The sequence below is a fragment of a genome, unplaced genomic scaffold (genome assembly GCF_019419815.1).
Source record: "Pyrus x bretschneideri cultivar Hongxiangsu unplaced genomic scaffold, Pyrus_bretschneideri_v1 Contig45, whole genome shotgun sequence".
In the NCBI taxonomy this organism is placed as follows: Eukaryota; Viridiplantae; Streptophyta; class Magnoliopsida; order Rosales; family Rosaceae; genus Pyrus; species Pyrus x bretschneideri.
In genome coordinates, this window is record NW_025999779.1 from 537,285 (window position 1) to 549,284 (window position 12,000).

Below are 12,000 nucleotides of genomic sequence, written 5' to 3' on the forward strand. Positions count from 1 at the left end.
CGTCACCTTCACGTGACGACCAGCACGCCCTGATCTCGTTCGGGGTGTGTCAGTTTGGTATCAGAGCCTAGGTTTGGCAGTCCTGTACTTTTGTGAGTATTCTATTGGTTTTGGTGTCTTCTGTCAGAACTATGCTGCCTTGTCGGGAACCACGTCACTCTGTTGAGCCTAGTTTCCCCGATATTGCTCAGCTGGGGGAAGCTATTGCTACAACTATTCAGTCGGCGATCCGCCCTCCCCAGAGGACTCCTCTGGAGACTATGTATAATTTGAAGTTGGATAAGTTTGAGGGTAATGAAGGGCATGAGGGTGCAGAGCGATGGTTAGAGCACATTGAGAAGACTTTTCGTGTTCTGAACAATCAGGGGAATCTCCCTGTTGAGAAGTGGGTAGAGACGACCTCATGGTTTCTGGGTTCGGAGTCTGCGGCCTGGTGGGAGCAGGAACTCCGTCGTTTGACTCCAGCTGAGAAGACTGATTAGGATGTTTTCATTAATTTATTCAAGAGAAGGTTTGTGCCACCTGAGTACATTGATCGTAAGAAGCATGAATTTACTGAGTTGAAACAGAGGAAGCTGACAGCGAATGAGTACTATCGGAAGTTCACTGATTTGTCTCGCTATCATCCTGAGATTGCTGGTAATCCGGCGGAGATGCTTCGTCGTTTTCGCTTAGGCACTAAGAAGAAATGGCGTTCGATGGCGACCACTACTCATTGTAATACTTACCAGGACTTCTATGAGATTCTGCTGAGAGTTGAGGATTCAGAAAACATGTCGAGCGAGAGTGATGAGGAAGAAAATAACGGTAATCAGAAGAAAGATGATAAGGGTAAAGGTCAAGCGTTGCTCAGGCCTCGTCGGACTCAGAATTTCAAGAGGGGTGGTACTAGTTCTAGCTCTTCTAGCAGTGGTTTCAGCACCACTGGTTAGGAACGTGGAGGTAGGTTTGCTGGTGGTGCTAGAGGCCAGAGACAGGGTGATGGTGGCCGAGGTAGGGCCCCACTTTACTGCAGGTGTAATAATCGGCACTTTAGTGAGTGTAGGTGTGGCAGCAGTGGTTGTTTTACGTGTGGGCAGATGGGACATCGGGCTGCAAATTGTCCCTAGAGTCAGCAGCAGAAGCCGCAGCAGACTTTCTTGCCGCCACCTACGCCGATTCAGCAGATTCAGGGTCAGGGTAGTTATGGACAGGCAGGTCGAGGTGGTGCCTATCACTATCAGGGTGATGCTGTTCCTTATGCCCCGGGACAGTATCAGTATCCCCAAGACCCATATTCTCAGGGTAGTTATCCTCCGTATTCTGGTGGCTATATGCCGTATCCTCCGGCTCCTGCAGGCGGTTCTCAGTGGTTTCAGGGAGGACAGTTTCAGCAGGGAGAGATTGCTTCAAGTAGTGCGGGGTCTTCGAGGCAGTCTGGTTAGCCCAGTCAGGGGCGTGGTACTCAGAGTCGTGGTGGTCAGACGAGCAGAGGTCGCGGTGGACGACAGTAGACCCAGGGGCGTATTCATAATATTTCGCTGCAGGATGCTCAGAACAATCCGGACTTGATCATGGGTACGTTAAATATACTTGGTTATTTTGCTAGAGTATTAGTTGATTGTGGTGCTACACATTCTGTGATTTCTCATACATTTGCTCAAGTGACGCAACTTCGCCCCACACCTCTAGTGTATGATTTAGAGTTCGCTATGCCTAGAGGGGAGAGATGTATTGTAGATCGTGTGTACCCAGGGTGTCCAGTGATAGTGGAGAATGTTGTTATACCAGCTGATCTTATCCTGTTAGATATTGTTGACTTTGATGTGATTTTGGGCACAGATTGGTTGCATTTTTATCGTGCCAATATTGATTGCTATGGGAAAATAGTTACATTCCATCGTCCTGGACTACCTGTGGTTACTTTTGTGGGTGAGCAGAGTGGGGTGAGACATGGCGTTGTCTCTGCTGTGCGAGCGAAAAGATTGTTAGCTAAAGGTTGCCAAGGGTACTTAGCTCATGTGGTGTTGGATGAGGCTCCTCCTAGTAGAGTTGAGGATGTGAAGGTCGTCAGACACTTTCTCGATGTTTTCCCCGAAGATTTACCTGGTTTACCACCAGATCGAGACATGGAGTTTACTATTGAGTTGCTTCCAGGTACGAATTCTATTTCCTTGACTCCATATCGTATGGCACCCGCTGAGTTAAGGGAATTGAAAGTTCAGTTGCAAGAATTAGTGGATAAGGGTTTTATTCAGCCTAGTACTTCACCGTGGGGAGCTCCAGTATTGTTTGTGAGGAAGAAGGACGGAACCTTGAGGCTATGTATTGATTATCGGCAATTGAATCGGGTGACGATTAAAAACCGTTATCCGTTGCCCCGTATCGATGATTTGTTTGATTAGCTTCGAGGTGCTTGTGTATTCTCCAAGATTGACTTGAGGTCTGGATATTATCAGCTGAAAATTAATAGGGATGATGTTCCTAAGACGGCGTTCAGGACTCGTTATGGTCATTACGAGTTTCTGGTTATGCCATTTGGGTTGACGAATGCACCAGCTGCTTTCATGGATTTGATGAACCGAGTATTCCATCCATATTTAGATAGGTTTGTTATTGTTTTCATCGACGACATTCTGGTGTACTCTAAGTCTAAAGCGGAGCATGTTCGACATCTTACTTTAGTGTTGAAAAGGTTGAGGGAACACCAATTGTATGCTAAGTTTAGCAAGTGCCAGTTTTGGTTAGACCAAGTTGCGTTTTTGGGGCACGTCATTTCTGCTCAGGGTATTTTGGTGGACCCTCAGAAGGTGGCAGCTGTGGAGAATTGGGAGCAACCGCGAACCATCACTGAAGTGAGGAGTTTCCTTGGTTTAACAGGTTATTATCGGCCGTTTGTTAAGGATTTTTCGATGATTGCTTTACCATTGACGAGATTAACGAGGAAGGATGTTAGATTTGAGTGGGACGATAAGTGTGAGCAGAGTTTCCAGCAGTTGAAGTATTGTCTCACTCATGCACCAGTTTTGGCATTCCCGGACGATAGTGGTGATTTCGAGGTTTTTAGTGATGCTTCTTTGAATGGTCTAGGATGTGTGTTAATGCAGCATGGTAGGGTGATTGCTTATGCTTCACAACAGTTGAAACCACATGAGTTGAATTACCCTACACATGATTTGGAGTTAGCCGCTATTATCTTTGCGTTGAAGTTGTGGATACACTACCTATATGGAGAGAAATGTAGGATCTTTACAGATCACAAGAGTCTTCAGTATCTTTTTACTCAGAAGGAACTTAATCTTCGTCAACGGAGGTGGATGGAGTTGCTCAGCGATTACGACTGTACGATTGATTATCACCCTGGTCGTGCAAATGTAGTTGCTGATGCACTTAGAAGGAAGTCTCAGGGCCGCATTAATGCGTTGTATGCGAGTCGTATTCCTCTTTTGGCGGACTTGCGTTCTACGGGAGTGAGGTTAGAAGTAGAAGTTAGAGATGTGGCTTTACTTGCTAATTTTCAAGTTAGGCCGATTTTAGTTGATCGGGTACGTGAAGCCCAGGTGGCTGACAGGGAAACTCAGGAATTAGTTCAAGCTCGAGATCGAAGGAGGAGAAGAGACCTTAAAGTTCGTGATTCGGATGGCATGTTGATGCAGGAGGGTAGGATGTTCGTGCCTAATAATTTAGATTTAAAGAAAGAAATTCTTGATGAAGCACATATCTCGGCTTATGCCATGCATCCAGGAGCTACTAAAATGTATCATACCATTCGATCATTTTATTATTGGCCAGGTATGAAGAGGGAGATAGCTGAGTATGTGAATATGTGCGCTGTTTGTTAGCAAGTTAAAGCGGAAAGGAAGAAGCCGTTTGGGTTGTTGCAGCCGCTTCCCGTTCCAGAGTGAAAATGGGAAAATATTACCATGGATTTTGTGTACAAGCTTCCGCGTACACATAATGGTTTTGACAGTATCTGGGTGATCGTTGATTGGCTTACCAAGTCGGCACATTTCATTCCACTGAGGGAGAAGTATTCTTTGGGCCGATTAGCGGAGTTGTTCATCTCGAAGATTGTGAAGTACCATGGTGTCCCTGTGAGTATTTTCTCGGATTGTGATCCACGATTTACATCTAAGTTTTGGGTGGCTTTTCAGGAAGCTATGGGTACGAGGCTACTTTATAGCACGGCGTATCATCCTCAGACGGACGGACAGTCAGAGAGAACTATTCAGACTTTGGAAGATGTGTTGCGAACTTCGGTGTTGCAGTTTGGTGATGCTTGGCACCAGCAGTTGGATTTGATGGAATTCGCCTACAATAATAGCTTTCATTCGAGTATTGGTATGGCGCCCTTTGAGGCATTGTATGGTAGAGTTTGTCGCACACCGTTGTGTTGGACAGAGGTTGGAGAAAGAGTTTTAGTGGGTCCAGAGATTGTTGAGGAGACTACTCAAAATGTTCAGGTAATTAAGTCTAACCTAAAAGCAGCCCAGGACAGGCAGAAGAGTTTAGCAGATCGGCATGATACGGACAGAGCGTATGAGGTCGGAGATTGGGTATTTCTGAAGCTTTCACCGTGGAGAGGTGTTGTGAGGTTTGGGAAGAAAGGCAAGTTGAGTCCCAGGTACATCGGACCATACATGGTCACAGAGCGAGTTGGTGAGGTAGCTTACAGGTTGGAGTTGCCTCCGGAGTTGGCTAGAGTGCATAATGTGTTTCACGTGTCCATGCTTCGACATTATGTTACTGATCCATCTCATGTGATACCTCCACAGCCCTTGGAAATTAATCCAGACTTGACTTATGATGAGGAACCAGTGACGATACTAGATTGGAAGGAAAAGGTTCTGAGGAACAAAACGGTGAACTTGGTGAAAGTTTTGTGGAGGAATCATTCCATCGAAGAAGCTACATGGGAGACAGAAAATAGGATGAGGGATTTGTATCCTAGATTATTCTTTGGTCACTAGGGGTTGTGTTTGGTTGTTTTGAATTTCGGGACGAAATTCTAATAAGGTGGGTAGGTTGTGACAACCCGTCCCGAAAATATCAAAAACGTACGCGTGAAAAGACTATTTTGCCCTTACTTTGTTTTCTTTACGTTTGTTGGTTGTTTTGAGTTGGTTGGCATGTTTGGAGCCACACACACACTCCCACACTGCACTCCCTTCTTTCCCTTTCCCTGTGACTGTCCCGAGTCCCCAGTTCCCTTCCCATTTCCTTCGAACGTACGGACACACACCCAAAACCCATCAAACGTCCACAGATCGAGGAAACCAAGACCATATTCGAGCTCGTGAGGCTCGTACGAGTCCAACCGTACCATTTCCAGGTAAGAACTCCATCGTTTTCACGTCGAATCAACGATGTCCGATTTGAGGTACTATTCATGCACACGTGATTTCTCACGTTTTAGGAAATTTTAAGCTTTTAGATAGCTTGGTGAGGTCCCAAGGAGTCTCGGAGTAGTTCGTTTGAAGGAATTGTACGTCGGGATCGTTGGTTTCGAAGTTGGCCGGAGTTGGATAGATTTTTCTGGTGAGATTTCGTAGTTTTTAACCCTTGAAAGTGGTATGATTGTGTTCCTCTAGTTCTAAGCTTCATTTTGGTACCAAAATCGTGAAAATTGGTTGAAAAACGAAGAAGATATCGAAGTTTAAAGTTTTCGCGATTTTCCGGCGCCGGAGGTTCGCCGGGGAAGAAAACGGAATATTTCGTCAAGTCTGACGGAATATTCCTGACGCCGTTGACGGAATCTGTCAAAACTGACGGAATATTCCCTACGGCGTCAGTTGACGCCGTCAGCGTGCCAGGCACGTGCCTGCGCGTGGCCGGCGCGTGAGGGCGTGTGCAGCGGTGAAAAATTATTTTAAAAACTTGGGGATGTTCGTGAGGTTGAGTAGATCACGTTGGTGTATTCATACACCCCATTTGAGCAATGTATGAGAAGTTATTTCAAAAGTTTGGTTATGTGCTTTAAAATTAACGTTTTTATAGTTATTTCGCATATAGATGAGACGTATCCCGAGGACGAGCATGGTCACTCGAGGCAGGGGGGTTACGACCCTTCCACTTATCAGTGAGTGGGCTTTTGGTTTTCTGTATATACCTATATACTTTTATTTTCCTAGAAATTGAATTAAATGTTTATTTGTTATATGCCATGCATTATATTATCGTCATTTATGCATCATTAGTTGCATTATTGGGCGTATACATATTTATATACATATGCATGTTTGGTGCTGTGGACGCACAGGTAAGTGCCAGGTAAGTGTTATTCACGTTTATATTCAGTAGTGATTCGAGATGCTTAGAGAGCTCATAACCTGCACCCCCGGTGTTAGTGCTCCCGCCCAGAGTAAGGCACAATCTTTCACGTGTTGTTCACCTCCCGCACCACACGCTCAGCTTGGATCCAAGTTAGATGCACAGTCCTGTCGTACAGACCACTTCACAGCCTTCACGTGATCGTAGCACTAGAGCGTTTATATGTATTACACCCATGCTTGTCGTACAGACCACTTTAGGTGGTTCCGACTCGTGGGCAGGTTTAGTTATTGTGATTGAGACCTGAGCTCTAGATACAGTCGTACAGGTCACGTTAGGTGACTCCGGCTGCCAGATTATATGTTATTGATATGATTTATACCTGAGCACTTGCATTTCAGTCTGAGGTTCCGATGTGGCATATATTTGAGCATGATTGGCATATTTATATCTACGTACATATGTTTATTTTTTGGGAAGTATACAGGTTTTATGGCGAGGGGTTAGAATCTTGATTTTGAAATGGTTTTCGAAAAGCTTTGTTTTTGCCCACTCATGCTTTTGTTTTGCGCCCCTCCAGGTTCTAGCTATCTAGCAAGTTTGGTGGTTTCCCAGAGGGCTTTTCCGGCATTTCTGACAGACGATCACCAGCGTAGGGCCACCTGCGGTGTAGTGTCATTTTAGTTTGGACTGCTTTAGGCTTTCTGCTCTGAACTTGTGTCTCACTTACGCTAGCACTTATTACTTCTACTTTATGTATGCTAGTTTTTATTTATTCGTACTTTCATGTTACTACTTTATTAGCTTCCGCACTGTGCACATGGTTACGTCACCTTCACGTGACGGCCAGCACGCCCTGATCTCGTTCGGGGTGTGTCATAAATCTCTGCCATTCTTATTTGATTAAAATTTTCCATGCTAATACAAAATAAAACCCTTATTTTTTCTCCCATTAATATATTTCAAAGGCTAATTTCTTTTTAAGGAAAGCTAATGAAAAAAGCTTCAAAATTTTGAATTTAATCAAGGGAATTGTTATTGGCACTCTAAAAATCTCATTTTGCACTCCAAACTTTCTATAATTAAAAAGGAAAATACACTTGTGAGGAGTCTATAATGAGATTTTTGAAGTGCTAATAACAATTCCGTTAATCAAAAGTTATTTAATAACTTTATTTAATAATAAAGACAAGAAAAAGAAGGAAAAAAAAAAACCCTAACAAAAGCGTGTGCAACTCAAACCATACAAACAAAATAACAAAAATTTCAGAGAGCGAAGCAAATCAACTGGAGAGATCTGAGGAACGAGATCACCACTTTCTTCTCATAAGCCAAAAACCTTCAGACTTTTTCTTTAGGGTCACAGTAGTGGCTGGGTACAAAGCTTAGGACGACTACGGCTATTTCTTTAAGGTGGTGCTGATCGGCGACTCCAACGTCAGCAAGTCCAACATGCTATTGAGGTTCACCCGGAACGAGTTCAGCCTCGAGTCCAAGTCCACCATCGATGTTGAGTTCGCCACTCGTAGCTTGGATGTCGATAGCAAAGTCATCAAAGCCCAGATTTAGGACACTACTGGCCAAGAAAGGTTTATGTAATTTATGCTTTCTGGTTGGTGTGAATGGGTACGTATTTGGAAATGCCCGGTTGCTAGTTGCCACATGTTATGTCATTAATCCATCAGATATAATATGTACATATTGTAATGAAGAAAGGTCTCTATAATTTATGCTTTCCAGTTGGTCGTGAATCACTGGATCTCGGGTATTTTATGGTTTATATTATTGAAGACTAGGAGCCAAATGATTAGTGGAATTCATATTTTCAATATGATTTTCAATTATGCATTTTAATGCTATTAGGAGATGTTAAAATTACACTTTAGATAATTATTAATGAGTTTCTAAGCATACTTCATCTTTGTTGACAAAGGTTACTGTCTAATGGTAAAACAAGCAGAAGGGCTGGTGCATCATCTGCTTGAAGTCCTACTTTACCTATGACCAAACAAGGTTCTGAGAGAAAAAAAGAATTCTGCCTCAATGGCATTCATGTTTTCATGCATACACGTAGGCAAAAGCTAGTTTATCAAATCACTATTTTTTGTTATTTTTTTCTTCTAAGTAAGCGTTTGAGTGGCAAGCCTTCCATTGATTAGAATTGAGAATTAATTGATCTAGAACACCCAGTGATTCGCGACCTTCACCGTCTTTATAATCCTTTCCGCTCCCTTGCATCATCTTGGAAATCCTAGGTAACATGGTCATAAGTTTCAAATTATAGATCATCTCTCTTCTCATGGAAATCCTAGTTACAATATGTTCAAGTTTGTGATTGCGATTCAATTCTTGAAATTCTAGTTCCTTACCATCTTATGGATCTCATTATTTTCACTGCTTCAACGTGGGGATGTAACCAACCAAGCATAAACAAGGTGGATTTTTAATGGTGATTTAAGAAATGGTCAATGTTTAGTTTACGAAATGGTGATAGTACCCGTGTTTAGTTCTAAAATAATCAGTGTTCAGTTTAAGAAATAGTTAGTATTCAATTTCGAAAATAGTGTAGTACCCGTTTTTAGTTTAAGAAATAGTTAATGTTCAGTTTAAGAAATAGTGGTAGTACCAATATTTAGTTTAAGAAACACTAAAGCACCTATGTTCGATTTTCAAAAATAGTCAAAGCTCATTTAAAGAAATAGTTTAGTATCTGTGTAGTCAGGGAGAGAAAGAAAGTGCAAATGGACGAGCAGGACCTGTATGTTAGTTTTTTATTACTTTTTTTTATTTGATTTTTTATTATATTAAACTTTTGTCATTTTCATTAAAGTTTAAGTCATTTTCATTAATGTTTAAGCCTCATTCATTAAAGCTCCATTCTTTCTATGGCTTAACGGCCCCTCCTAATCTGTTTTTTTGGCTCCACCACTGCATCCTCGTCTATTTCATATTGGAGAAAACATTCACAAAAGTGTCACTTCCCCATGTACCAAATCTTCGGATAAATAATTTTTTTGAAATTTGTTGTTTCCCTTTATTTTCTTTGTTGTTTCCTTTAATTTTTTGTGATTATTTTGGTCTTGCTCTTCATATTAATAAATGTAATAAGATGCTTAGGAGTTAATTCTTCATATTTTGCAGATCTATAAATTTTAAAAATAAAAAACTGCTTCGCTTAATTGGTTCTCGCAGAAGACGAAGCACGCAACAGTATAGAATTGACTATAAATATATACATACGGTTAATTTTTTAGAAAATGTACGACTGTGGAGTAAAAAATAATCAAGGTATGCCGCATTTTTTAGAAAATGTACGATTGTAGAGCCAAAAATAATCAAGAAAATTATGCAGGTGACACATGGACTTTGTTGGAAGTATGCCCACAAGGCCACTCATTTGATGTAATAGCTTTTGGAATACTTATTGTGTTAAACTATTATATGTTTAATGAAAAGCAAAGCTTATTGTTAATCACTATTTATTGTATTATGTGTTTAAGCAATAAGGTAATCCAAGGAATGTATTTAATCCAAGCGAGAAGTGATCTAAGTAAGTTAGTTAACGAGACCTTTCTTTTATATTCATTCCTAAAACGTTCATAGCCATAGGATTGCCAATTGGGTATTGACAATCCGCTAAGGTTAGTATGTGTTATGTTAACTCAAGCGTGAGTATGACTAGTCTTAAGTCATTTAGTGTTGGAGATTGAGACAAACACATAGGTGCTCAAAAGGTAATTGAGTACACTGAACAACGATCAAAAAGGAGTTCGAACATACATGTCATGTAAGAACTCATAAGTTGCAATATGCAAAGTAGTTCTTTGACCTGAGGCATCATAGATGTCTAATGGTTAGGTCATTGATCTTTGATCATGTCAAAGGCATTCCATTGAGAGTGTCCATGGCATTGTTAGGGTCAAGCTATCTAGTCATCTAGGCATATGAATGCACAACAAGGGATCTCTAACCTTCCATGGTGGAGGGAGAATACTCTGAGATATGATTCGGGAGTCTTTGGCCAAAGCATACGAATATGACTTAAGAATTTTGTTCCAAATCATATTCAATTGAATCATATAGAGAAGTATCACATTGGATAATAGACATGAAACAAACTATCACTTAAACAATGTGATTAAGAGTATTGTATTAGAGAATGACCGTATTGCGTTGTAATTGTAATTGGATAGGTTCTCCAACCACTTCTACTTAGCTTGGGTAGCCATGACATATTGCTAGGTGTCACTCATGGTTTGTGGAAGCCCTGAGGATTAGCAAACACTAATCTTCATCAAAGGGAGAATTGAAATGTAGTTTCAATTCACAATCGATCGTTAAGAGTAACAATTGCCCACTGCCTCGTTAATTAGAACGTAATGGATCGTACACCGAGTAAGGATGAAAGTGAAGAAATATAAATGAGATGGATAAGCAATTAAATAGTTTAATTGAGAATGCTCAAGATTAATTAATTAGTTAATTAATCTTGCGAAATGTTCGTATTGGGCTTTTAAGTTGGTTTTGGGTTTCGGGGCCCAAAAGGGTTTTTGGTCCACAAGGCCCATTGAGTTTAGGTTGCGTGACAACTAAAGCTAAATGGAAATTAACCCAATAACGAAGTCAAAAACCGGCCATAGGGTGGGTGGATGCAAACTTGGCTTAATTACAAGTTTGCCACTCACATGTGAGGTGGTATAAAGACAACTTTATAGCCATTCTTTCACTAGGGTTTTCTTGGGTCAAAGAAGAGAAACATTTTCTCTCTTTTTCTCCATAGAGGACAGCCACTTAGGGGAGGGATAGCTAGCAATCTTTCTTCCTCTAAGTCATCCATTTCATCTTCACACCTCATCCTTGGTGTGGAGACTTAGAGACACCAAACCTTTCGTGTTCTTGGAGATCCTTTCCTCACGTCCTCAAGGAGCAAAGGAGTATCAAAAGGAAGAAAATCACAAGGAAGATCTAAGGAGCTAGGAGATGACTTGAAGGCCCTCCACTTGGGTGAATCCCTCGTGTAAACAGGGATGAGCTTCAAGGGCAACGAATCTCAAAATCCTTCATTATGTTTAATGTTGTTAAAGACTCTTGTGGTTCATCATTCATTAGGCTTTGAAAGTCATGGGTTTTAGAATTGTTTTTCAATGCATGCCTACTTTAAAGTGTTATTAGTTTGCTTATGTGTTCAAATGTTCTCACATTTCTTAGCTAGGACAAAATTTATCCTTCAGACTTTTGGGTATGAAAAGACAAAGGCACACTGGGATTCCCATGCACATGCAACGGACAATAACGGCTCAATCAAGGAAGAGTCAAAGGTGATCAAAATGGTATTTATTTAAATCCCTCTCATCATTCCTCATCAAATCCTTATTCAAAAGGTAACTCCCAAATTTCCTATTTAAATTAGGATTAATTGCCATGTTAAATTAGGATTATGTGAAATAATATCTTGCAATTATTCACTTAATTACACCATATATGCCCGGCCACTATTCTCCAAAGAGGGCCGGCCATTCCCTTATAAATAGCCTTATTATCCCACTAAAAAGTAAGGTATTTGCTACCCATAAACTCCAAAACAAATTTTTTTTCATAATTTTAACCAGCATCGGAGATTGTTCGGCTGAAGCCCCCATTCATTGTGGGCGCGTGAGGCTTTTGACCTTAATCTTAGATGTTATTATTTTGCAGGTGCATTTTCGTTAAAGGAGAAGACGGCGGAAATTTGCATCCACAAATTGGTGTTTT